The sequence below is a fragment of the Rhinolophus ferrumequinum genome, chromosome 4 (assembly GCF_004115265.2).
Source record: "Rhinolophus ferrumequinum isolate MPI-CBG mRhiFer1 chromosome 4, mRhiFer1_v1.p, whole genome shotgun sequence".
NCBI classification, from domain to species: Eukaryota; Metazoa; Chordata; class Mammalia; order Chiroptera; family Rhinolophidae; genus Rhinolophus; species Rhinolophus ferrumequinum.
In genome coordinates, this window is record NC_046287.1 from 92,314,216 (window position 1) to 92,340,685 (window position 26,470).

The 26,470-nt window shown below is 36.1% G+C and overlaps 1 pseudogene; it reads left to right on the forward strand.

The window, feature by feature from the left end:
* Positions 1 to 345: 345 nt before the first annotated feature.
* The window catches only part of LOC117021219 (voltage-dependent calcium channel subunit alpha-2/delta-1-like), a 40,531-nt pseudogene continuing 14,406 nt past the window's right edge, over positions 346 to 26,470 (forward strand).

A 26,470-nucleotide genomic window follows, 5' to 3' on the forward strand; every position in this document is an offset into this window, starting at 1 on the left:
CACACCAAAGGGCCATCTCAGTAGGCACAGGAGCCTGCTGGGGAAAATCCCACTCAGCAGGGTAACATCCACACAGAGCAGGGGTAAGCTGTGAACATGGCCAATTCTAACAGCCAGTTAGCCTGAGAGTCAATCCCACTCACAGGCATGCCAATAGCAATCAAGGCTCATAGGAGGGCACACACAACCCACACAAGGGACACTCCTGGAATACCTGGCACAGGTTACCAGGGAGACAGTGCAAGGGCCCCATAGAGCACCTACTACATAAAGCCACTTGCATAAGACTGAGAGACATAGCATATCTACATAATACATAGAAATGAACACAGTAAGGCAGCCAAAATGAGGAAACAAAGAAATATGTTCCATATGAAAGAACAGCAGGAAACTCCAGAAGAAGAGCTAAATGAAATGGAGGTAAGCAACTTACCAGATATAGAGTTCAAAACAATTGTTGTAAGGATGCTCAAGAAACTTAGTGAGAACTTCAACAAAGAGATAACAAGTATAAAAAAGGACATAGAAACTATGAAAAGGAACTAGTCCAAAGTGAAGAATACAAAAACTGAAATGAAGAATGCAATAGAAAGAATCACCAGCAGACTAGATGAAGTAGAGGATCAAATCAGCAATTTGGAAGACAAGGTAGTAGAAAACACTCAAAGGGAAAACAAGAAGAAAAAAAGAATCAAGAAAAGTGAGGATAGTTTAAGAGACCTGTGGAAAAATATTTGCATCATAGGGTTACTGGGAGAAGAGAGAAAGCAAGGAATTGAGAACCCTTTTGAAGAAATGATGATGGAAAATTTAATATCCTGGTGAAGAAAATAGACATACAAGTCCAGGGAGCACAGAGTCCCAAACAAGAGGAACCCAAACAGTCTCACATTAAGACACTTTATAATTTAAATGTCAAAGGTTACAGACAAAGAGAGAACCTAAAAGCAGCAAGAGAAAGGCAACTATTTACTTACAAGGGAGCTCCCATAAGATTGTCAGCTGATTTCTCAACAGAAACTTTGCAGGTAAGAAGGGATTGACACAAAGTATTCAAAGTGATGAAAAGCAAGGACCTACAACCAAGATTACTCTACCCAGCAAAGCTACCATTTAGAATTGCAGAAGAGATAAAGAACTTCCCAGACAAGAAAAAGCTAAAGTAGTTCATCACCTCCAAACCAGAATTACAAAAAATGTTGAAAGGACTTCTTTAAGAACTAGAAAGGGGAGAATATAAAGATAAATAAAATGGCAATAACTATGTATCTATCAATAATCGTTTTAAATATAAATGGATTAAATGCTCCACTAAAAAAATATAGGGTAGTTGAAGGAATAAAAAAATACGACCTAAAGATAAATAAAATGGCAATGACTATGTATCTATCAATAATCGTTTTAAATATAAATGGATTAAATGCTCCACTAAAAAAATATAGGGTAGTTGAAGGAATAAAAAAATACGACCTACATTAAAGTTGTCTACAAGAGACCCACTGCAGATCAAAAGTCACACACAGACTGAAAGTAAAGAGATGGAGAAAGATATTTCATGTGAATGGAAGCAAGAAAATAACCAGGGTACCAATATTTATATGAGACAAAATAGATTTTAAAACAAAGTCTATACTGACTAGTATGGGAGTTTTGACGTGCTCCATTTATGACCTGGGCCAGTTCACCCCTCCTTAGGCAACTTGGTAATCCCCTGCTCCCAGGAGGTCACAATGTTGATGCCAAACTTAGTGCGGACAGCCAATCAGCATCACACACTACAGCCCAGAACTTCCTAGGCTCTGGTGATCTTCCTGCCTCAGCCTCCCGAAACTGGGACTACAAGCACATGCCACCGCATTTTTTTAAAAAAAAAAGAGCCGAAAACATACAACGGAGAAAATAAATTTTGCTGGGAAATATGGAAAGACATGATCAAAAGAATGAAACTAAACTGGTATCTGTCACTATATTCCAAAATTAACTGAAAGTGGATCAAAGACCTAAACGTAAGACCTGAAACAATAAACTGCATAAAAATAGCATAGGTACTAAACTCATGGACCTTGATTCAAAGAGGATTTTATGAATTTGATCTCAAAGGCAAAGGAAGTAAAAGCTAAAATAAATAAATGGGACTATATCGAACTAAAAAGCTTCTGCACAGCAAAGAAACCATCAACAAAATGAACAGGCAACCAACAAAATGGGTAAAGATATTTGAAAACAACACCTTCGATATGGGGCTAATATCCAAAACATATAAAGAACTTATACAATTCAACAACAAAAAAACAACCAATCTAAATAAAAAATAGGCAAAGGACCAAACAGAAACTTCTTCCAAGAAGACATACGAATGGGCAACAGATATATGAAAAATTGCTCAACTTCACTAGTTATGAGTGAAATGCAAATCAACACAACAATGAGATATCACCTCACACCTGTTAGAACGGCTATCATCAAGACAAATAATACAAGTGTTGGAGAGGCTGTGGAGCAAAAGGAACCCTCATACACTGTTGGTGGGAATGTAAATTGGTACATTCACTGTGGAGAATGGTATGGAGATTCCTCAAAAATTTAAGAATAGAATTACCATATGACCCAGCAATCCCTGTCCTTGGTATTTACCCCAAAAATCTGAAAACATTTAACTGTAAAGATGTACATACTCAGATGTTCATTGTAGCATTATTTATGGTGGCCAAGACATGGAAACAACCAGTGTTTTTCAATAGATGATTGGATAAAGAAGATGTGGTATATATACACAATGGACTACTACTCTGCCATAAGATGAAATAGTGCCATTTGCAACAACACGGATTAAACTTAAGGTTATTATATCATGCAAAATAAGTCAGACAGAAATAAGTCAAGAATCATATGACTTCACCCATACGTGGAATATAAAACTGAAAGCAATAAAGGGACAAGACAAACAAACAAAGAAACAAAAACTCATAGATACAGACAACGGTTTAGAGGTTACCAGAGGGTAAGGGGGGGGCATGGTAGAGAGGGTAAAAGGGTTAAATATATGGTGATGAAAGGAGAACTGACTCTGGGTGGTGAGCAACCAATGTGATATATAAATGCTGTATTATAGAAATATACAATTGAAACCTATGTAATTTTACCAACCATTGTCACCCCAATAAATTTAATAATAAAAAAACCCAAAGGCTATATTAAGAGACAAAGAGGGACATTACACAATGATAAAAGGATTAATCCAACAAGAGGATATAACCCTAGAAAAATGTATGTACCCAACATTGGAGCTCCTAAATATATAAAGCAAACGTTGACTGACATGAAGGGAAAGATCAACAGTAATACAGTCATAGTAGGGGACTTTAACACCCCTTTGACACCAATGGACACATCTTCCAGATAGAAAATCAACAGTGAAACAGCAGGTACACCCTATATCAGTGAAACACCCTATATCAGCTGGATTTAATTGATATTTTTAGATATTTCAACCCAAAGCAGCAGAATATATGAGGTCAGGTCACAAAATATGGTGAGTGGTTAAATTATAAAAATTATTACAGCAAAAGACACATTACAGTAAAAGACACATTTTGATTCCCTCAAAATGCTCCCCCTTGCTTTAAACCCATCATTCTTGCCACTTTATGTAGCAGTTCTGGAAGTCCTCTTTCATAAGTATCTTTAGTTGCATTGTGGTGGCTGCTTCGATGTCCTGAATCAATTCAAAACGTTTACATTTCATGGTAATTTTGACTTTGAAGAAGAGCCAGAAGTTGCACAGTGCCAGATCCAGTGAATAAGGTGAATGAGGACACACTGTAATGTTTTTATTTGACATAAATTACCATACCAGAAGTGATGTGTGACATGGAGCATTGTCATGATGGAGGATGAAACCATTTGCGTACTTCTCAGGCCGTTTTCTACTCACATCATTTCTTAAACACTCTAATAAGCCCTTATAATATTCAGAGTTCACCATAGTGTCCCTGGGTACAAACTCAGCTTGCACAGCTCTACCAATGTCAAAAGACCCAATTAACATCACCTTGATTTTAGATCTTGATTGATGTGCTTTTTTCTCACGAGGAGAACTCAGTGATTTACATTGAGAACTCTGAACCTTAGTCTCAGGATCATAGCCATTGTAGATCCAAGTTTCATCTCCCATGATGACATGTCTTAAAAAGCAGGAATATGGAGCTGTACAATCACACAACTCCAACGAAATTGACAAATGCTGTTGCTTTTCTTTGACAGTCAAAAATGAATGGAACAAATTTCGCACTCACTCACCTCATGTTCAAATCTGTTGTTAAAATGCTTTGAATGGAGCCATAAGAGATGTTCAGATCGTCATAAATTTTCATAATAATGAACTGCCTGCCTGATCAAATCATTTTGCTTACTCTTTCAACATTCTCTTGAGATTTTTTTATGGTGGACCATTGGAGAAATATGAATATAAGATGTATATAACTTGATATTATTGAATTATTATTAAACTTGTTATGTGTAATAATGGTTACACAGGAGAATCTTTATTTTTAGAAGTTACAAGCTAAAGTATTTGGAGTTGGGGTGTCACGATTTCTGCAATTCACTTTTAAATGATTCACCAAACAATGTGTGTACGAAGAGAAGCAAATGAGGCAAAGTCATTAAAAAAAAAAAAAAAAAAAAAAATGGATCTATATAAAGGGTATACAGGTGTTCGTTTTTATGTTCAATTTTCAAAATGGAAAACTGAAGAAAATAAAGAAAAAGATTTCTACTTATTGTTTTGAGCAAATAGATGAAAGAAATATATTGTGTATGAGCAAACTTCCCAAATATCCCTTTAAGCATCTCTTTCCCACAGTTTCTACTCCCTACTACAGCTACCACACCCTCCCTCTCATTCTCTCTCCTTCTGTCTCCTTCCCTCCTTCATTCACTTCATCAAGTGCACACACACACACACACACACACACACCCCTAAACACATATACATAAAGACACCCCTAGTAAAATTCATTCAGATTGCCCACTGCCCTCTATGAAGCAAGATGCTCGGTTACATGCCCAGCATTATAACATTTCTTGGAAAGGAGCTCGGTTGGAAGGTAAAAAAAAATGTTGAATTCATCCCTCTCAACAAAAACTGTGACATGAATCCATAGGCAAGATAAAGTGCCTGCTTTCTCACTCCATCACGTGCAGCCCCCAAATCTTGGACCACTCTTTGTGAGAACCTGCGAAATGGGTTTGAGTTGGAGGTTGAGAAGGCTGACCTTCAAATGCTGCCAAGCCCCTGACCAACTGGTTTAGAAACAGCTGCAGTTTAAAAGTTTGCCACAGTAGCAAAGCAATCAAAGAGCTGATTAAAGAATGTAATAGACTAGAGGGAACTCCAAACACACAAAATTAACAGCCAGAAAGTTAGAAATTATTTTCTGTCTTTGTGGGCTTTATTTTGCTGTGCATGAGGCAATATTAGACTTCATTTAAAGCTACCTCACTTATCTAGGAAAAGAATGGGGTGATGATCAGCAATTTTCCTTCAGTAAACCCAAATCTGCGGACTTCATGAGCCATATATATAGTACAGACATTACTGAAATCACCTCTGTGCTGAGAGGATAATGATAAATACTCAAGCACACCTCTTACACCTTATAACCCTAAACCATGTCTTGATTGAGAAGGAGAAAAGCAACCTCGTGGGCAGAACATAGGGATTAGGAAGGACTACTTAGTCTAAAGACGTTTGGTTAAAAAAATATTAGACCTTGGTGTCAGAACATTTAGTGATAAAGTGCACTAAGTTTACTAGAAACTTAGTTTGCTATGCTCTTCCTTCTTAAATAATAGTCAATAGTGTGTGTGTGTGTGTTGCATGCCACGAGCTCCAACTCGTGGTGACCCTATGAATGAGTGACATTAACCATCAGCACTGCTCAGCTCCTGTAGACTCCATGCCTATAGCTTCTTTTATGTAGTCAATTCACCTCATATTGGTCTTGCTCTTATCCTGCTGCCTTCTAGTTGTCCCAGAATTATTGTCTTTTCCAAAGAATCCTCCCTTCTCATGATGTGCCTAAAGTTAGAAAGCTTCAGTTTTGTCATTTTTGCCTCTAGCAATGTTTGCTCTAAGACTCACTTGTTGATATATCTTGCAGTCCAAGGTAGCTGTAGAGCTCTCCTCCAACACCATATTTCAAATAAATCATTTTTTTTTATTCTATTAGCCTTCTTCAATGTCCAACTTTTGCATCCGTACAGAGTAATTGGGAATACAAGGGTGTGGTTGATCTTAGCTTTGAACTCTAACGACACATCTTTGCTCTTGATGATTTTTCCTAAGTATTCCATTGCTTCCCTTCCAAATCTCAGCCTTTTCTTGATTTCTTGGCTGCAGTCTCTATTTGAATTGATGACTGAGCCAAGGTAAGTAAAATCTTTAACAATTTCAATGTCTTCATTTTCTAGGTTAAAGTTGTGTATTTCTTCTGTTGTCGTAATTTTTGTCTTTTTAAAAAAGATTCCTCTCATTTTTTCAATTAATTTTTATTAAATTTATTGGGGTGACGTTGTTTAGTAAAATTATATAGGTTTCAAGTGTACATTTTTATAATATATGATCTATATGTTGCATTGTGTGTTCACCACCCAGAATCAGTTCCCCTTCCATCACCATATATTTGACCCCCTTTACTTTCTTCTACCACCTCCCTCCCCCCTTCCCTTCTGGTAACCACTAAACAGTTGTCTGAGTCTATGAGCTTTTGTTTGTTTGTCTTGTTCGTTTGTTGCTGTCAGTTTTATATCCCACATATGAGTGAAGTTATATGGTTCTTGACTTTCTCTGTCTGGCTTATTTCACTTAGCATGATAGTCTCCAGATCCATCCATGTTGTTGCAAATGGCACTATTTCATCTTTTTCTTTGGCCAAATAGTATTCCATTGTGTATATATACCACATCTTGATGTTCAAAGGCAGTCCTTCTTTGGCACTTTCTTCATTCACTTTCAGAAGTCATTTCAAATCATTGCTACTTTCTGCCAGTATGATGATGTCATCTGCATATCTTAAGTTATTGATATTTTTTCCACCAATTTTTACCCCTCCTTCCTCTGTATCTAGACCAGTTTTTTGTATGATATGTTCTCTGTACAGATTAAACAAATAGGGAAATAAAATGCACCATTGCCTGACTCCTTTTCCTATGGGAAACTATTTGTTTCTCCATATTCTTTCCTGACAATGGCTTCTTCTTCATAATAAAGGTTAAATATCAATAGTACTAATGCATAAAATGCCAAGAATTTTATGTGGTATTTGTTTTTATTGGCTTTGAAACATCCACATTTATAGACATGGGATCCACAGGGTCACGTACAAAGTTAGAAATTATTTTTCTGTTCTTGTTGGCTTTATTTTGCTGTATATGAGGCAATAGTAGACTTCATTTGCAGCTATCTTACTTATCTAGGAAAAGAATGGGGTGATGATCAGCAATTTTCCTTCAGTAAACCCAAATCTGCGGACTTCAACAGCCAAAGCCTTCATATGAACTACAAAGTATTCAAAGCTATGGGCGTCTCCTTACATTTCTGGAACAAATGTTTCTCCCAAATTATTACTGTGACACAATGCAAAAGGTATGTCCTAAAGGAGCAAACCCTGATTGATTTAAGGAGTGATTATTATTGCCCGACAATTTCAGTGTCTGTGTGGTCATGTTTGCCTTGTTATTCTGTTCTGAAGTTGCATCTGTGTAGCTGAAGAAACATCTGGCGAGCGGTGGATTCAGTTACCACACGATGCGTATGGGGCAATGGAGCGAATTAGCAATAAGTTTAAGCAGATAGAATATAACAGATATCTCACATAAACATAAAAACAACCAAACCAAAAACAGCAAACTAAGACAGAAAAATATAACTATCTAAAATGAATGTAAAATGAGACAATCGCCAGTTATGTTATGGAAAACTGAGTGACTTCTAAGATGCTGATTAGGGAAAACTTTGTCTTATTGCAAATAAAAGGAAATGGTCCCCAAAAGACATTTGATGTTTTACAATGTTGATATTCAGAATCATGATGAAAAAAATATATATATTAATGAGAGGTTGGTGCTATCCTGCAGAAAGGAAAATGATACTTGAGGTTTCTCCCAATAATATGTTTATTTTAAAGCAATGTCTACAAAACAAAATTAGATGGAGAGGTGCAATTATTAGGTTACTGTGTTCACCCCAAGTTATTTCAATTCTCCAATTTATCTACAGAAATAAATTGAGACAAGTCACTTTTTACATAAAAGTTATTAATTACATTTTTGGAGATCCAAAATATGCAATTCTGTATTTTAGAATACAGCATGCCATGTTTGAAATCATATCTGTTAAGCCATCTCTAGAACAGCAATTAGCAAATGTATTTGAGGAACTTCAAAAGCATTACAATTTATCACAAAAGATGATAAAATTGTCCAAATATTTAAAATAATGTATATTTAAAACATATATTTATGACATCAACTGCTTTGTATTGAGAGATTTATTAAATGAAATGACAATAAAAATTTGAAAGGCTCCAGTTCATTGCACTAGAATTGTATATGCCCAGAACAAAATTCTGAAGATACACTGTAATGAAAAAGTGTCCTATGCTCACATAATGGGAGGAATTCTGCACTCTTGGCTGCAGAACCCCTCCTAAGAGATGGTGTTTTATGGTGTGCTGCAGAGAGCTCCAGGTGTTTGGATGCAGGCCCTTCTTTGTGGAGTCTCTCCAGGACCAGTGTTCACAGGCACACACTTTGGAAATGTCCTGACTGACAAACAGTAGGCTTATAATGGTAGTTAAAACCTTCTAGATGTGGGTAAGACGGTACATTGGTTTGCTAGGGCTGCCATCACAAAGTGCTTAAATGACAAAAGTTTAATGTCTCACAATCCTGGAAGCTAGCAGTCTGAGATCAAGATATTGGCAGGGGCAGGTCCCTTGAAGACTCTAAGGCAGGATCTGTTCCAGGCTTCCCTCCTAGCTTCTGGTAGTTCCTTGGCTTGTGGCTGCATATCTCCAATCTTGACCTGGAGTTCTCCCCGTGTGCGTGTCTCTGTCCAGATTTCTTCTTCACATTCCACACATCACAGTTAACTCATGCTTTTCAAATTTTGTGTTGGGAAAGAAGCTGTTGTCAGGCAAAAGAAATGTTTGCAATATTTCTTTGAGGTGGCCTTAATATATTCTAGTGTGCTGTGAGCTACAGAGCTTGATGCATGTTTTGTTATGTCTCCGTGTAAAACTTAGTCTCTCCCTTTTTCTGACTGACAATAGAATTCTCTAAGACATATATTTTATCATTTAAAAATATCCAGTTTATCTTGTATTATATATATTGCCTTGTGCTATGTTCCAGGACTTTCGATAAGATTTTAAGTCCCTAGAGGGCAACAGCTCATTCTACATCAATTTTACATGCTCAGTGTGGCTTATCTCAGCGCTCAATGCAAAGTACATGCTGAGTGTAAACTTGTTTAAGGAATGAAATTATTTACTCTCCAAAAAGAAATATCAAACATTCATAACTGGAAAGGTCATCCAGAATTCCATTCTAAAGTAAACATGGTTAAATCTACTCTCCAAACCTTCTCTAACTGTAAAGCATACACAGATATAAAAGTTATGATTTTCATCATTAAAATTTTTGTCACCCCTCTGGAGTCTGTCTGCTCTCCTCCCATACATTCTGACGGCTATTTGTTGGCTTCCTTGGCCAATTCATATCTCTGCCTTCTCCTCATAGGTTGGCATTCCCCAGGGTTCTGTGCTTAGCTTGATTTACATTTTCTAAATTATTTCCCTGGACAATATTCATACACTTCAGTTGTCAACTCCAAAGTCCATTATGTATAAGTATACTTCTCCAGCTCTGACCTCTTTTCTCAGGCACAGACACAAACGTCCAATTTTCACTTGCCCACACTTAAATTCATTATTCTCCTTAAAAACATCAATTCTCTCAATGAAGACTTACTTCTCCATTGAAATCATATCTTGTTTCTTCGTTCTTCTAAATCTATTGTATTATTAATTAAGCTCTGGGTTAAACTATTCTATTTGTACTATTTCAAGTAATGGGCTATGTATTAATATCTTGTGTTCATATGAAAAGTTCCATTTTTTTGTGACATGTGTATTAAGTGCACACGTCACAAAAGAATCACTCTCTCCGTAGGCCAAAGTTTCTAGAAGGAAATGCAGCCTGAGCTGGGTGCTACCTGCAACTGTAGTTCTGTGCCTCATGCAAAAACCCCTACATCCCAACCAAATGCAACTTCTATGCTATTGAGCATTATCATAAAATGATGATATTGAGAGGAAAATACAGATGGCAGAGTTAAAATAGAGAGTGTATATATAGTTCTTGGTGAGAGAAAAATAGATATAATTCTTAGAATGACATCTTAATTTCTGGATAGCAAGCTAGGGACATAGGCAAGAGTCACAGACGAGCCAAGTGAGAATATTTTTCTGTGCTTTGACTCATAACTTTGTGAACTTAGAAAGGAAGTCAAGAAATTCCCCCAAGAGAACCAAGGGATTTCTTGCTTGGTTACGTTGTGCTGAGAACGTTGAATAAATGTTACCCCTGATTTTTCCCATTACTAACATCCCAATTTCTCTTACTCTCTGGGAACACAATCAAATTCAACGCACAGATACTGACTTCAAATGATACTACCCTGGAAGAACTGGTTTCTACCTTAGGCTAGAGTTAAATACAGGTCAAGTTGTGCAAGTGGAATAAGGTTCAATGTATTTTTTATTTTTTTTACTATCAATAATACAAGTTCTTACATTACTTGGATGTGAGTCATGAAATCGTAGAGTATTCTGCAATGAATGATTAGAGCAAAGACTTAAGAGGCAATTGTGAGTTTGAAGCTATACATACTGAACTTTAAAAATACATAAAAAGAAAAGGGGGAAAAAAACAGCCCACCATGCAGGTATTTGGGCTACAAGATGAAATACAATTCCATATTTCAAAACAATAAGAGTAATGACAAAACTTTTCACTTTTTGTGAAATTGTTATATACCTTCATAGACCAAATTGAAACAGCATTGCTTAAAACCAGCCCTGAGGAAAAGAGCATTTGCAGTCACATACATTTGGTGCTTAGTAGATATCTAGCCCTTCAACCACACTTACATGCAGAGGAAATATTGAACATGAAATGAAGGATGGTGGGACAAAAAGTATTAGCAATGTACTTGGAACATCAAAGCTCATCTAGAATTTCCCTTGAATCAGGTCTTTTCTTTAAGTGAGGGACAGTTATCCAAGGCTGTGTGGGAATGATGAGAGCACAAAGCCCAGACCCAGGCATGGTGGAAGGAAACACACATGCCAGGAGGGGTTGCCCCCAAATTTACCAACTCCTTTTATTGCCATCTCTAATTTTGTGGAACTCTGTCTTGCCTTTCTGTGCATTTCTCTTCCCACAATCTCCACAGTTTCCACAACCCACAGCCCTTCCTCACTCTCCACCCAAGCCACTGCTGGAAGAACACATGATTAGCTTGAAAACAAACTCAGATGCTGAAGTTAGAGGTGCCTCATTACAGAAGTGACCCCATTTGTATCCATTTCTTGGTAAACTTTTTAAACTAGAGGGGGATAATTCTCTTGGAAATAACAACCAACATGAGATGCCCAGAAATCTAAGTCATGTCTTTGCACTTAGTGGGAGCTCAGTCAATTGTTAATTGGCAGTCATACGTATTTCTATGAGTTGGATTTAAAATCACGTTATTCAGAAACTTGTATTATATCTCCTCCTTGAAAATACGTAATTAAAGTTTCAACTTGGAGTAGAAGTCTTTGTGTTATAGAAAGGAATAAGTGTGCTTTAGTTTAAAGGTACATTTTTAAAAATAAGTGAATAAAAATAAAACTATATTTAAAAGTCAGCTTTATGACTATCTGCTATATTTGTGATCAAGTATTTTTCTCAAAAGCTAATTTTAGACCATATTTTATATCCACGCATGATTGATCTAAAGAGCCTCCTGCTTCTTGGTTTCTGCAGAGTGTGACTCACTATATAGCTAACAAAGCAAGGACTTCCACATAAGGCTGGTACTCTCATTGGAGCAGGAAATCACTGCATGTTTAACTTAATAGAACATAATAGCCGGAGACAAAAACTGTTTTGTGACTTTTTCCCCCCACTAATCCAAAGAAGTGGCTTTGTTATATCAGAAAGGAATTCTGTAGTCAACTTTGTGGTCAATTATTTTTGTCTTTGTTTCCTTTAAAATATCATTATTTAGATACTATGGTTATAAACCCACTAAAAGACATGTCCTTTTTTTCAAGGTTACCACTAAAATATGAAAAGTATTATAGTATCTTTAGAAGAAAATATATTTTCTATGAGCAGTAACTTTGTGTTAATTGCCAAAATAAAACGGAGTGATTGACCCATAATATTAAAAGTATATCCAAATATCCTACTTTAACTATGTTTTTATATTAGAATATCATAATGACCTGTTTGAATTCCTTCTGCCACTTAACCTTGCTTTCTTTGTCTATAAATGAGAAACCCATACCAAGTACTTCTGATTTCAGTCTACATCAACTATTATATTACTTTAAGTCCTTACACATTGCTTGAATATAAGAAAGGAAGAAGCTCATCAACATCTAAGCTTATCACCACAGCCAGACTATACAGCCACTGCATTAAAAACATTAATTGTAGACTTAGATTGATAGAACTACCAAACACAATCTAGTTAAACTGGATAGAGTGTACTGATAACGTCACAAAGCAAAGACAGAACCATCAGTGTACAGAGCAGAGATCAGTCATGCTGTCTAAGATAGAGACAGGTGTAAGCTTCTGAACCCCAAAATCCACACCAGAATTATACAGATGGGAATAAAGTGTCTGAAATAATAAGGTCTTTATCTGACTTTCCAGCTTCCAGTATATAAGACCCAGCTTTATAAACATATATCATGTTTTTATATAGTGAAATTATTCAACATATAAGCACTTCTAAGTATATACAAAAGCCCACTTCATCTGGTCTTGGTCTTAGTGCACCTTTTGATATCAGAATTTTGCAAAAAATGTTAGGACTGCAGTGTGGTACGATACCTTTACACAAGAACACAGTTCTTTTTGATGACACTCACCTCCCCAGATTAATCCGACTGACCCAACTGTATAACAGAAACCAGTAGTATGGAACAAGAAAAAGGGTCAGTTCCCTCCGAGATTTGGGCTAGCAGGGGAAGACGATCAGCAAGAAGACAACACTGATAAGTTTTCACAGTGAGAACTTAGAAAAGAAAGTAAAGAAAGAAGGGAGGCCATTCCCACACTCTTTACTCTGGTCTCATATGTTACATATATGTCCCTCATTCACTCATCTTACTAAGTATTGAGCACTCGCTGGATGCCTGGTATTGTTCTAGGAGCTGAGTAAAGAATGGTCAGAAAGACTCTACTCACACGGTGCTGACATTCTACTAGGGTTGAGTTCTGTGTGACATTGAGCACTGTTACTTGGAGAAAGAGCACACTTATGAGTTAATCGAGGCATGGCCTGTGTTTACTCAAGGATAATGGGATGTGGCAGGAAGGGACAGACTGCCCGGGGAAGCTGTCAAAGTTATGGGGAATGAACATATGGGTGATGAGAGCAAGCACTGCTACAAAAATTTGAGTCTTTCCCGTGGGCCCACTTGTTAGCTTGTGCTAAAAGTTTTATAAACTTCAAAACAGAATTGACCCTTGAAACACAAAAGGTCATGGGAGAGTGGAGAGGTTATTAGCAAATCACTTAGGTACAGAGAGGGTCATATGTTTTTCTGTGGAATGAGAATCATTCTTAAAATCACTGTGAGTTAATTATAATCTTTAAGAGTCCCTGGAGTCTCTCTTGAGTGGAGTCATGTGTGTGAATGAAGCTGCTGGTGGTAGAAGAAAACAAGGAGGGATTTGTGGGAGCAGGTTCTCTCTGAAGCCATTCAAATTTATTTTGTTAAGAACACTATGTAGGCTAAATTTGGCCCCAAATCTGCCAAATTACAACCTCTGCCACAGTATTATGAAAAACTAAGCTCTTTTAATTATAAAAATAATAATTATTATTAACATTATTATTGGACATAGGTGTATTACTTTTGCACACCTCTTATTTTTGCCACCCAGAATCCAGTCTCTCTTCCTTTTATAATCATAACCCACTTTTCCTTCTGAACAGCCAATCTGTCCCCTATTTTTTTTTTTTAATAAATGGCAATCATTTATTTCTCACATTCTAGAGGCTGGAAGTCCAAGGTGCAGGCAGGTTCAGTAAGGACCTGCTTTCTTTTTCAGAGATAATTGTTGGTTGTGTCCCCACATGGAGGAAGGATGTCTCCTATTTTCTGACCATGTGCTTTGAATGGGATCTGCCATCCCAGGAAGAGATGCAGCATTTGATTTGGTATGAGCCAATAAAAGCCAATTATAATTCCTCCTCGGAAAGGGCGATTGGCTTTATAAGATGGACACGACCCAATCAGACCTAAAGAGATGGAATAAGCAATTCCTATTATTTATGGAAAGTACTGTATTTTGCCATGTATGATGCACACCCACGTTTTTGGCCCAAACTTTCAGGGGAAAAACATCTTTGCTTTTAATTTTTAATTCAAATTTTTACTTGTTTACATTTAGGTACTTGTTTTTGTATTATAAAGGAATTTTAGCTTTGATTTTTTTAACCTGTTAAGTACAAGAAATTTTATGTAACAAATAATTACAACACACAAGAACAGGTATAAGGTACAAGAAATTTTCTGTACCAGTGACAAATTCACGATATGTACGCATCATAGAAGGCCAAGAACTCTTCAATGTTGCAAGTTCGCCGTAAGTTCCACAAAACTGATTATCATATCCCAGGGTATTATTTTGCATATAGATATTGTTATTGATTTCTAGAGTTACACTTTTAACTCATAAGCATAGACAAAAAAATTTGAAACATTTATATAGACACAGAATTAGTACTACCCATGTATTTTTCTCTCCTTATTTTTTCTCCTTATTTTTTACCCATCCTTATTTTTCTCTCAAAAACTTGGGCAAATAAGTGTGCATTATACATAGCAAAATATGGTATATTTCATTTCTCATTTTGAATATAAAAATGAGATGTAGTAAGGTCTGAAGCATTGGTTACCATCATCATGGGACCATGATGGGTAGAGCTTATCAGTCAGCAAAATCAAGGAAGATTGCTGTGAACATAGTAAGTGAACGCTGAAAATGTATTGGGCAAATGAATGAACAGCATCAGCATTTGCAGATCTGGGTTGCGAGGCAACTTAACATCGTCATGGCACAATTTCCTTTACTCTAAAGTAAATGGCACAGTCTAGGTCAGTGATTCAAGCTATTTACAGAGAAAAAAATTATTCTCAGGGGATGAGGGAGTGTAACCAGCAACAGTCTCACTAGTGGAAATTGCATTCAGGTTTTATGTTTTATTTTAAACATAGGCAGCATTTTATTTTCGTAATTTTTATTTTAATATAAAAATAATCCTCAAGTAAAAACTGATGTTCCAGGGAAATGAGTATGTTTATTGTCTAGCGTCAAGTAATCCATCATCCTGCCCTAGAGGTATTGAGAAACATGGGACTGGATCATTCATAAATAAACATTAAAAGTCTGTTAATTTGCATTTCTGAACACTTGATCTTCAAGACACTCTCTTAACAATTTATAAGTAAAGGAGTAATATTATTGAGTTTTCCTATAATTAAAGGTAAAAATATATCAGCAAATAAGTGTCTCTGGAGAATTCAACTAGGCCCACTTCTTCTTCCCTCCTTCTATTTCTTATCACTACCATTTACAAACTTGACTACTTCCCTTCCCCTGTTTTGGCCATTAAAATTGTAATATGAATTTAAAGATTGCTCCTCAGCCGGTACGAAGAAGCAGGCTCTCTTCATCAAAAATGCAAAAATATGTATTAAGTGTTAAAACAAAAACAACAACAGCAAAAGCTTTTCCAAGGCAATAAAGCATTTGCCCACCTGATGTCAACCAAAAGAAGGTTTAAAAATGGGGGTGAGGGAGGATGTTTAACAAGTTCTTAACTCCCCAGGAGCTTTATTTCAATGTGTCCAGCTCTGAGGAGGCAGTACAAGAGCAGCAGGGCACAGTGTCACTCAAAATCCTGAGGACATTCTGCTAATGAGATGTAATTATGGAAAGAGCTTGTTACTGAGACAATGAAAAACCAGTCCTGGATTTTTCAGTGTAACGTACATTTGCTGGAAAACTCAACTCTCCACAGGCAGAAGTCAGAATGTTTATAGCTTTCAGTCTCACTGTTTGTAAATGGAAAGCTGAGCTCAGAATTTGTAATCACTGATGAAGCTGCTGTTTTACCCAACATCGAGGGGGGTGTTGTGGGGGCCAGAGGGAGGGAACAGTGGGTTCTCTTATACTGAACCATAAACACATGTGATGTTATGTGTAATAAATTCCCTAACTTTGCACTTCTTTTGAAGGGAAGGATGAGGGATGTAATAGAATATTTTGTACCAAAAGCTAAGAGTCTGTCTAGTTGGCATATTAAACTAAAAATGAAAAGACAACCCTAGAAGTGGTGTACCATATGTTTTTTATAAGTTAAGTTTTAAGGGTTAACATCATAGAATGCTAAAGCTAGAAGAGCCTTAGAGGTCATCTAATCCAACCCTTTCTTTACAAAAGAGAAAACTGAAAGCCATTGAAGCAAAGTGACTTACTCAGAGTCACACAGAAAGCGTCAACACAGAGAACAGACTGAAGTGTCCCGACTTCTAACACATCATTCCTTTACTGCACAAAGGACTGCACAGGACATACACTGATTTTGTACGTTAATAGCTAATCAGTACCACATATCACAAATTGTGACACACCATTTTGAATATATCTGAGTTCTCTCTCACTGTTTTCACCATTGTGGAGCCAAGTATTTAGCCATTACATTGATCTAGGACTTTGTTCACTGGAACTACTTTACCCCACTTATGTAAGCTGGTGGCTTGGGCTATTTCAGGGAGTTGCTCCATTTTCCTGGGTATACAGGAGGGATACATGTTAGTAAACTTTTGCTTGTTAATCTCCTGTTAATCCATCTTCTATTATAGGGAGGTATCAGCCAAGAATCTAAAAGGGCAGAGGGAATTTTTTTTTTTCCCCCTACAATGTCTTAGAGAACCTGAAGGTACAGCCCCTCCAAGATCAAGCCAGTTCCTAGAGAGAGTAAAGGACTGGCCTGTAGGTGCGCTGTTCCTATGCAAACCAACCACTCCAGAGTCCACACTCCAACCACCTCCTTTTCTGGCTCTCACACTCTGGGCCATTACTCCTGCCCTAATCACCCCAAGGCCAGAACCAGATGAATAGAGACACCTTCTATGCCCCAGGGCCCACCGAAATGATTCAAACTAGCCAATCCTAAACGTGCTTGTCCCGTCTTGCCTGTTACCTAAGGAAACCACAATATAAGTTCGAACCCACATTTTCCCCTTGCACCCTCTGCCCCCCACCCAACCCTGGTGCTTCTCCCATGTGGCCCTGCACAGCGTGATATGCCCCCTCCTCTCAGGATCTTTGAGTAATAAACTCTGTTTCCAGTGGAAATCCTCTTTTGATCTGTTGGCCTCACCATATCTGAATGATAATAAAACAGATTTTACAAGACAGGGGTCAAAGGTCAGGAAAAATAAAGGTACCAGAGTGAGAGATGGATTTGAAGCAAACCAGAGGAAACTAGAGATAAGCCACAAGTCGGGAGAATGTGGCAAAGGACTGGCTGAGGTAGAACTCATACAAATACAGAATTCTGATGGTGATATCATGTTGGTGCCCTCATGCTAAAGGGAAAGTTGCCTTTAAAATAGCACCTTAACAACTTCCTCTGGAACACACTGCTCAGCAAAGGGCATGTGAGCACTTGAACATTCCTAGACACAGACTCAGCAGTCGCATTCCCATGACCAGTGCCCCAGTTCTAGTCCACAACAAAAGCGTTAAAATAGCCGCTTAGTCATCTCCCTGAGTTTTCTTTCTCCATTCTTTAATTCATTTATTCCATTCTGCGTCACAGCTTCTATATTCATAAAAATCCTCCATAATTCCTCATTTCTTTTTCAAGCACTAAGCCCTCACTCTCACATTAAAGCTCTCCAAAGAGTGTCTCCAGCCTAGTTTCCAGTCTGAACTCCCACTATTGCACTATATTCTCTCTGATCTGGCTAAATTAAACCATCTGCTTTTCCCAGCACATTTTTCCCACTCACGGAATCACTCCATTGTTAGAATCACCATAAAATTTGACAAATATCTTACAAATTTTACCATATTATCTTCCAATAAACTGTGATATGATCTTGGAACTTTAAGTCTTTTTTTTTCATTCGAAAGTAGCATTAATAATACCCATGTTATAGGATTCTTACACAGGTTAAATGAGATAATATGTATAAAGCTTTCAGCACAATTTTGATGTGAATTAATACTAGTAAGTAGCAGCTATTATATAATGACGAACCTTAAAATACTCTTCCTGAGCTTTCAGTGGGTCATATACATTACCATTTACTTTTACTCTTTTCTTCTCTGCACAATAGCTGACCTGATGGCATATAGCATCGTTTAGTGAAGGTACTATGGCTCATTTATCATTTATTTCCACAGTACTTCAGAATTTTTTGAAATTTAAACTAACTTTATTGCATATTTGCTATGTGTCCAACATTATTTTAAAAGATTTATATAAATGATATCATATAAATATGACAATACGGCCACGAGTCAAATATTATTATACCGTTTTCAGGTGAACAAATAGAGAATGACAGAGATTATTACCTGCTCACCTCAAACAGTGGTAACTGAAAACCCTAGCCATCTACAGCAAATTTGATGTGCTTACACACTGGGTTAAGCTACAGTTCAAAATAGGCATGCAATTCATTTCAAATTTTAATTGACATCTGCAAAATATATCTTCTTGCCATGCTAAAGAGTGCAAAATAATGAGATTTTCCGGAAAACCTGTGTGTGTGCGTGTGTAGTATCTGACTGTGCCATGCGTATCTCCATAAGCATTCTTTCTTTCAACAACAGAAATCCTCAGTTTAAGCTGAGCACGTGTCTACTTGGGGAGCACGGGACAGTTATGGGGGCTGGAGGGTATCTTTCCAGCCTTCTTTGCAACTATCTGTCTGTGACTCTGTGAAAAATTCTGATCAATGGGATTAGGAGAAATACATGTAAATACATGTAAATACATTATGTAAATACATGTAAATAAGTTCCAAGAAGTGTCTCAAGGACAAGAGCAAGCTAATTCTTCTCACTTTCCCCCACCCTGCTTAAAGCACAGATGTGGTGGCCGCAGGTATGATTTAGAGCAGGAGAATAAAGACCATTCCCTAGGGATAATATTGTGGAAATTTCTAAGTAGCCTGAGTCCCACCCAGTCTGCTACCGAGGCACTTCGCCATTCCTGAACTCTAAATCCTAACTTCCACTTAAACCTCTGTTATTTTGGTTCTCTATTACATATAGCCAAGTTGTCATCATGTTTATTTCTCAATTATTTACTGACGAGTAAGGAAAATCTAAGGAAGAAAAGGGAAAAACAATTGAAATGTATTTTGAGGGATTTATGCGTTAAGGAGCAAGCCATAGAAATATGGCGTCTCAGGGTTGGGAGGGATACTAACGATAATCTAATCTGTCCACAGAGGGAACGTTCAAATCCACTCTCCAAACTTTGCAAAGTAAAGTGACAGAAAAATGATAAACAAATATGGTGAATTAAACGTGTCTAAAATAAAGCGTGGGGTATTTATAGCTGTCAGAGACACATCTTTGAGTTGGTAGTCATTCCTTGCATGGGGAAGCAAGGCTTCCCCTCCATCTTCTTGAAAATACCCTCAAAAACTGATTATAAAAGCCCAACTTAAAAGATGCTCTAAAGTCTGTTGAGAGTTCAATTCTGGGGTACGTGCAAGAAATTGATTTGAGCCTAAAATGTGCTGGCTCTCCATGGGATGAAGCAGGAGGGACGAATCTGCTGGAGCCACTGCGGAGGCCCATGGGGTATATTAATCAAGAGAAGAAAAGTACTAGATGCTCACGTAGATTTACCGCTCAGTGCTACATCTAATGTCTTTATTTTGTTCATCTAATTCAGAATATTTCGTCTCAAATCTTAGAGACTTGGAGAAGCATTTTCTCCCACACATCCCTAATTGCACATCCTCAGTGACTTGCTTCATGGAAAGCAGGACCAAATCACATGAGACTCATTATGGTTTTTCAAATATGTGTATTATAAGGGCTGCATTTGCATGCAGACAAGTTGAGAGTGAGGTCATTGTTGCTGTACAAAGTAACCTTGTGGTCTAGTCTTAGGTTTATGCCGACTGTTCAGAAGGAAAACAGGAAATCAAAGATGCTGACACATGGATAATGCCTTAGGTAGCAGAAAGTTCAATACCACACTCCTAAGCGGAGTTACACAACATCTGCCCAGGGGCCTGAGAATTTATAATACCTACACATTAGGCAGAGAGACTCCAAGGATGATAAGAGACACGTACTCCCTTCTATTACTCAAGGGGCAGGGGTGGGAAAGAGGAAAATAAGCTGCCCATGTGGAACAGGCCCTTCCTGCTCACTCCTAGGTTACCCCAGCCCCTCACCCAAGCGCCTAGATACTTGCATCAGCCCTCCAGCACCAAAGAAAGGCTTCCCCTCCATCTTCTTGAAAATACCCTCAAAAACTGATTATAAAAGGCCAACTTAAAAGATGCTCTAAAGTCTGTTGAGAGTTCAATTCTGCTCATCTAACAGAATTGCTTTTCCAAGCATTTGACATTTTTTTCTTTTTCAAAGACATAATTTGTATGTTCCATTGAAGTGAAAATGAACTGCTACAGAAGGCATTTTTATGAAAAGAAAAACAAGCAGCACTACTTGGAAGATTTCATTTGACTAGCATACTTCTTTGGTCATGTGCCCACAAATAATGCTGTTATGACCTATCAAATGTACTTTACACACTTAGAAGGGCTAAACTTAAAACAACTTTCAGTGAATATGTCACAACTTACTAAAAATACAAGTATTCAGTTGTACATATCTATATTAATTATAATTCTCACTAGTTATTTTTGTTCTTTAAGGGAAGTAATATTAACCTTCAACCAACATAAAATTTACCCTCATTTAATAAACACTCTAAACCTAATTATTTAGTTGAGTTAAAGACCAGGTATTTTATGATTGTCTTCCAGAATTATATTTGCTTATTATAAAAAACACATAAAGAAAAAAAATTGTACTATTGAATCACTATGTTGTAAAGCTGAAACTAGTATAATGTTATATGTCAATGATATCTCAATTTTTAAAAAAGTTTTAAAAATGTATGAAATACAAATAAGTGCAAAAAAGAATAAAATTCACTGTAATCCTTTCATAGAAATTAAGAAAAAACATGTTCCGATACATTTTATATATACTTTACTATACAGTATATATTTTATAATTTTTAATATTTTTAACATTTTAATATATTTGATATTTAAAATTATATCATAAGCATTTTTCCATGTTTCAAGACGTTTTCTGCTTTCCTAATATTCTCCTTTGCTACATGGACTATATTTTATTTAGTTTTAACTCCTTAAGTTTCTTGATAAAATATCTTCTGATAGCAGTTAATTTAAAGTCTTCCAAAATAATTTCACTATAGTACTACTCTATCAAAATAAAGAAAAAATGAACATCATTTAAGTCACCCCTTTATATAATAATAATAATAAAAAATAGAACATTTAGGCTCCCTCTGTCCCTTCCTATTGTGGTGGCTTCATAAAGTACCAACTTGGTGAGGCTGAACAGTATTTCCTGGCAATCCCATCCCTATGTTTCAGGCTAAGGTGGGATCCTCGTGAGGTACGCCGGGCAGAGCTGAAGTGGCAGCCATTGTGTAGCTTACAAGCATGCCAACTCATCTCACTGGTGTGATGAGAAGAGGCTGAGCCTGCAAATGCTTCACCTTCTCCTTGATCCTTCCTCAGCTTCTCCAACTTCTAGGCCAGGTGTGTGTGTTTAGCTCTATGTCAAGGGCCCTGGCTCCTGCAGGACACACACACGATCAAGTTCAGAGGACCAAAATCTAACAGGGTTCACACCATCCTTGTAGCTCCTGCTCATGCTTGTGGATTCCAGGGTGTTCTTTTTCTAAGACAGCTTTATTGACATATGAATTACATTCACCCATAGTTAGTGTACAATTTATTGATTTTTAGTAAACTTATATACTTGTGCATCCATCAGCATAATCCAGTTTTAGAATATTTCTCTCTTCCCCCCAAATTCCCTCAAACCTATTTGCGGACAGTCCCTGCTTCCACTATCAACCTCAGGTAATCACTTTCTTTGTAAATGGGCCTTTTCTGGGCATTTCATATAAATGACATCATGCAAATATAGTCATTTTGATCTGACACACTTCATCTAGCATAGTGTTTCTGAGGTTCATCCATGTTTTAGTATATATCAGTATTTTGTTCTTTTTTATTTTATGGATATGTTACATTTTGTTTATATATTCATGAGTTGATAGACATTTGAAATGTTTCCAATTTTTGCCTGTTTTGAATAATGTTGCTATGAACATTTCTGTTCATATGTGAACAGAACATATAAGTCTTTATGTGAAATTAGTTTCATTAGATTCATGGGAATGGATGCTGGATTCTATGGTAGGTAAGTTTATATGTACCTATCTATGAAACTTCCAAACTGTTTTGCAACGAGCCTGCATCATTTCACATTTCCACCAACATTGCATAAGGGTTCCTGTTTCTCCATATCTAGCCAATAGTTGCTTTTGACTTTTTTTTTTTTATTGTAGTCATTCTAGTGGGTACCTTGGGTGTTTGATTTGCAATGCTCTAATGGCTTTTAGTCATTGAGTACCTCTTCTTGTTTTATTAGCCATTTGTATGTCTTCTTAATGCAATATCTGTTCAAGCCTTTTCCTCGTTTTAAAAATTGGGTTGTTTTCTTATTATGATCATGCTGTAAGAGTTTTTTATATATTTCAGATGCAAGTCCTTTATCATATATGTGATCTGCAAATGTTTTCTCCAATCTGTAGAGTTTTGGGAAGCATAAAAGTTTTCAATTTTTCCTGATATACAAATTATCATTTTTCTTTTTTGGTCTGTGTTTTTGGTTTCAATTCTAAGAAATTTGTGCCTAATCTAAGGTTATTAAGATTAGAGTCTATGTGTTCATTCAGAAGTTTTAGCTGTTACATTTAGCTCTATGGTTATGAGTAAATTTTTGTTTATGATGTGAGGTAAGGGTATAAATTGTTTTTGTTTTTGTTTTTTCAAATAACTATCCAATTGTTCCAGAAACACTTGTAAATTCTATCCTTTTCCCCACTGAATTTTCTTTGTAGCTCTGTTCCAGCCTGTTCTGGCTCTCTCTCATTTTACATCCGTCTTTGTTTCCTAAATGCTTTCAGACAAGAAGACAGCAATGCTGCAGAGACTGTTTAAACAGCTCCCAATATTACATAAGGTTAAACCCCTTAATACAGATAGGTAGATGGTGATAGACAGATGATGATGACAACGATGACGACGACGGAGATAGATAGATAGATAGATAGATAGATAGATAGATAGATAGACAGATATAGATAGACAACATACTGGTTCTGCTTCTTTGATTGAACCCTGACTGATAAACTAGTCTTACTGTGCAATGTTTATTAATATTATCTGGAATTTTCAACTGAAAATTTTTGTGTCAAATGTTATTCAGCCATCAAAGATTTTCTATTTGTATTTAGAGTTGTAAATATTCTTTACTAATAAAGCATAACTCTATATTCAACTGGTTTCAATATTCACATTTAAGTCCTATAAATTTGCAAAACCTCAATTCTTAAAATATTGAATCTACTCATCATTTAGTATATATGGGAAATAAGTTGTTTTATGCCATCAAAGTCTGAGGATGCCTTTCTGTTGAATTTATGCATAAATGAAAATTTAGTTGTGTATTAAATCCTTGACTCAGGAGTGTTTGTGACTCCATGGAAAAACTTCAGGAGAGATAGATGTTTATTTCTGCGTTCTTGTTTTCAATATATTACTGACTCTCCTCTTTCGTGACCTGAGTCTAGCTGACATGAGGAAAGTTAATAATTTGACATCAACATCACTTTAATGCTAAAGTAATTCTTCTTAAAATTCTTCCTTTTAATGTCAAACTACCAGGGTACCACAGGGCTAGTGAAAATTTTCTGTGAATTTTATGAAAACAATTGTTAAAACACCTGGTATAAAGTATGGGGAATAGTCAATGAGTAACAAACAGTAAGCCATCTACAGTTTGTCTGAATTTTTGCGTGTTGTTTGAAAATGAATTATGTGAAATATTTCCAAAAGAACAAGATATATTTTATCCACTAGTAGAAATGTCTGTATCTAAATTCCTGCTCGAGTTTAAAAATGCAATTACTATTGGGTTACAATTTACTAAATATATTTGCCTGCTTATATCTCATGTTTCCTTTCCTACATAATCCCCTCCAATTCATTTTATATAAAATTAATTATCTTATTAAAATTTTATTATGGAATACAAATAATTAAATGAATACTTGTGAACCCATCACCCAATTTAAGATCTGGGACATTGAATCTACCTATGTGCTCATCTCTGTTTCTCTCTCGCCCATCCTCCCCTTCCCTATTCTGAATTTTATTTTTTATGTTCCATTTTTTTCTTTATTTTGTTATCTTTATTGAGTAGTTTTTACATGCAATATTATTCATCAGTTTTATTCAAAGAGTTTTGACAAATTTTAACCACCACCACAATCAAGATAAAGAATATTTTCATTACCCTGAGAACATTCCTCTTCCCCTTTGCATTCAGTCTCCTCCCTGACTCTCTACAACCTGTCGACTACTGACTTGTTTTCTGGCACTATTGTTTTGCCTATTCTAGAACTTTCTATAAATGGAATTTATAATATATAGCATTCTGTGTCTGAGTTCTTTCACTTAGCATAATGATCTTGAGATTCAACCATGTTGTGTGTATCAGCAGTACATTTTTATTACTGAGCAGTGTTCCATTGTATGGATATACTATAATTTGTTCATCCATTCCTCAGTTGATGGAGATCTGAATTATTTCCATTGGGGGTTATTATGAATAAATTGATATGAGCATTGATTACAAGGCTTTATATTAGATGTAAGTTTCTATTTCTCACATGTAAACATCTAAGAGTAGAACTGCTTAGCAATATAAGTGTATATTTAGCTTTATAAGAAACTACAAACCTATTCTCCAACATGGCTGTGCCATTTTATTCATTGCTTTTTAAAAAATACACTTCAACACATGTATATGTATCCTTAGGCAATATTTTAATTTTGCTTGTTTTAGAGTTTTATAAAATACTATCATAAAGTAGATAGTCTTTTCTGGCTTGTTTTTCTTCACTTAATATTACAATTTTAATTTTAATTGTACAGATACAATTTTGCTATCTGTACAATTGCTTCACTGCTGTATGTGACTGTGTAAATATACCATGATTTATTTTTCCATTCTATATATGTATATTAAGTGAACTTTTACAATTGTATGTTCAATTCTTCTATACCTTTGTGAAAATTTTTGTCTGTATAGCCTATCAGCATTGAGAAGAGTATGGTGATAGATTTTTACTTTTTACAAATATTTCTGTAAATTTTTAATTTACACATTCTGAAGATGTTTTCCAAAGACCACATGGTTAGAATTGTTGTTTTCCTGATAAATTAAAATGTTAGTCATCAGTGCTTTCCTGTATATCTTACCAGGCTTTTTAAGCATGAAGTCTACTGTTTTTGACATTAATATAATTGTTCCAGCTTTCTTTTACTTAGTATTTCCCTGAAAAATCTTATTTTTATTTGTTACATACAGCTTTTCAACTTATTTTCATTTTGGATGTTTTTCTTGATAACAACATATGGCAAAAATATGCACTTTATCTGATAACTTTTGTTTTTCGACTGCTGAATTTAGCCCATATATGTATATTGTGATTATGTCCCACCATTTTCTTTCTTACTTTCTATTGTTCCCACTTCCTCTCTCCTCTTTTCTCCTTTCTTTATTATTTTCGTGTTAACTGAGTTTTTCTTTGTTTTTGTCTTATTCTACTTTTTCCCTCTCTAGCAGGTATATAATTTATTCTTTCTTTCTTCCTCCCTTCCTTCCTTCCTTTCTTTCTTACAAAAGAGGTAATTCTTGAACTTTACCATGTATATTTATTACTTAATGATTTCTG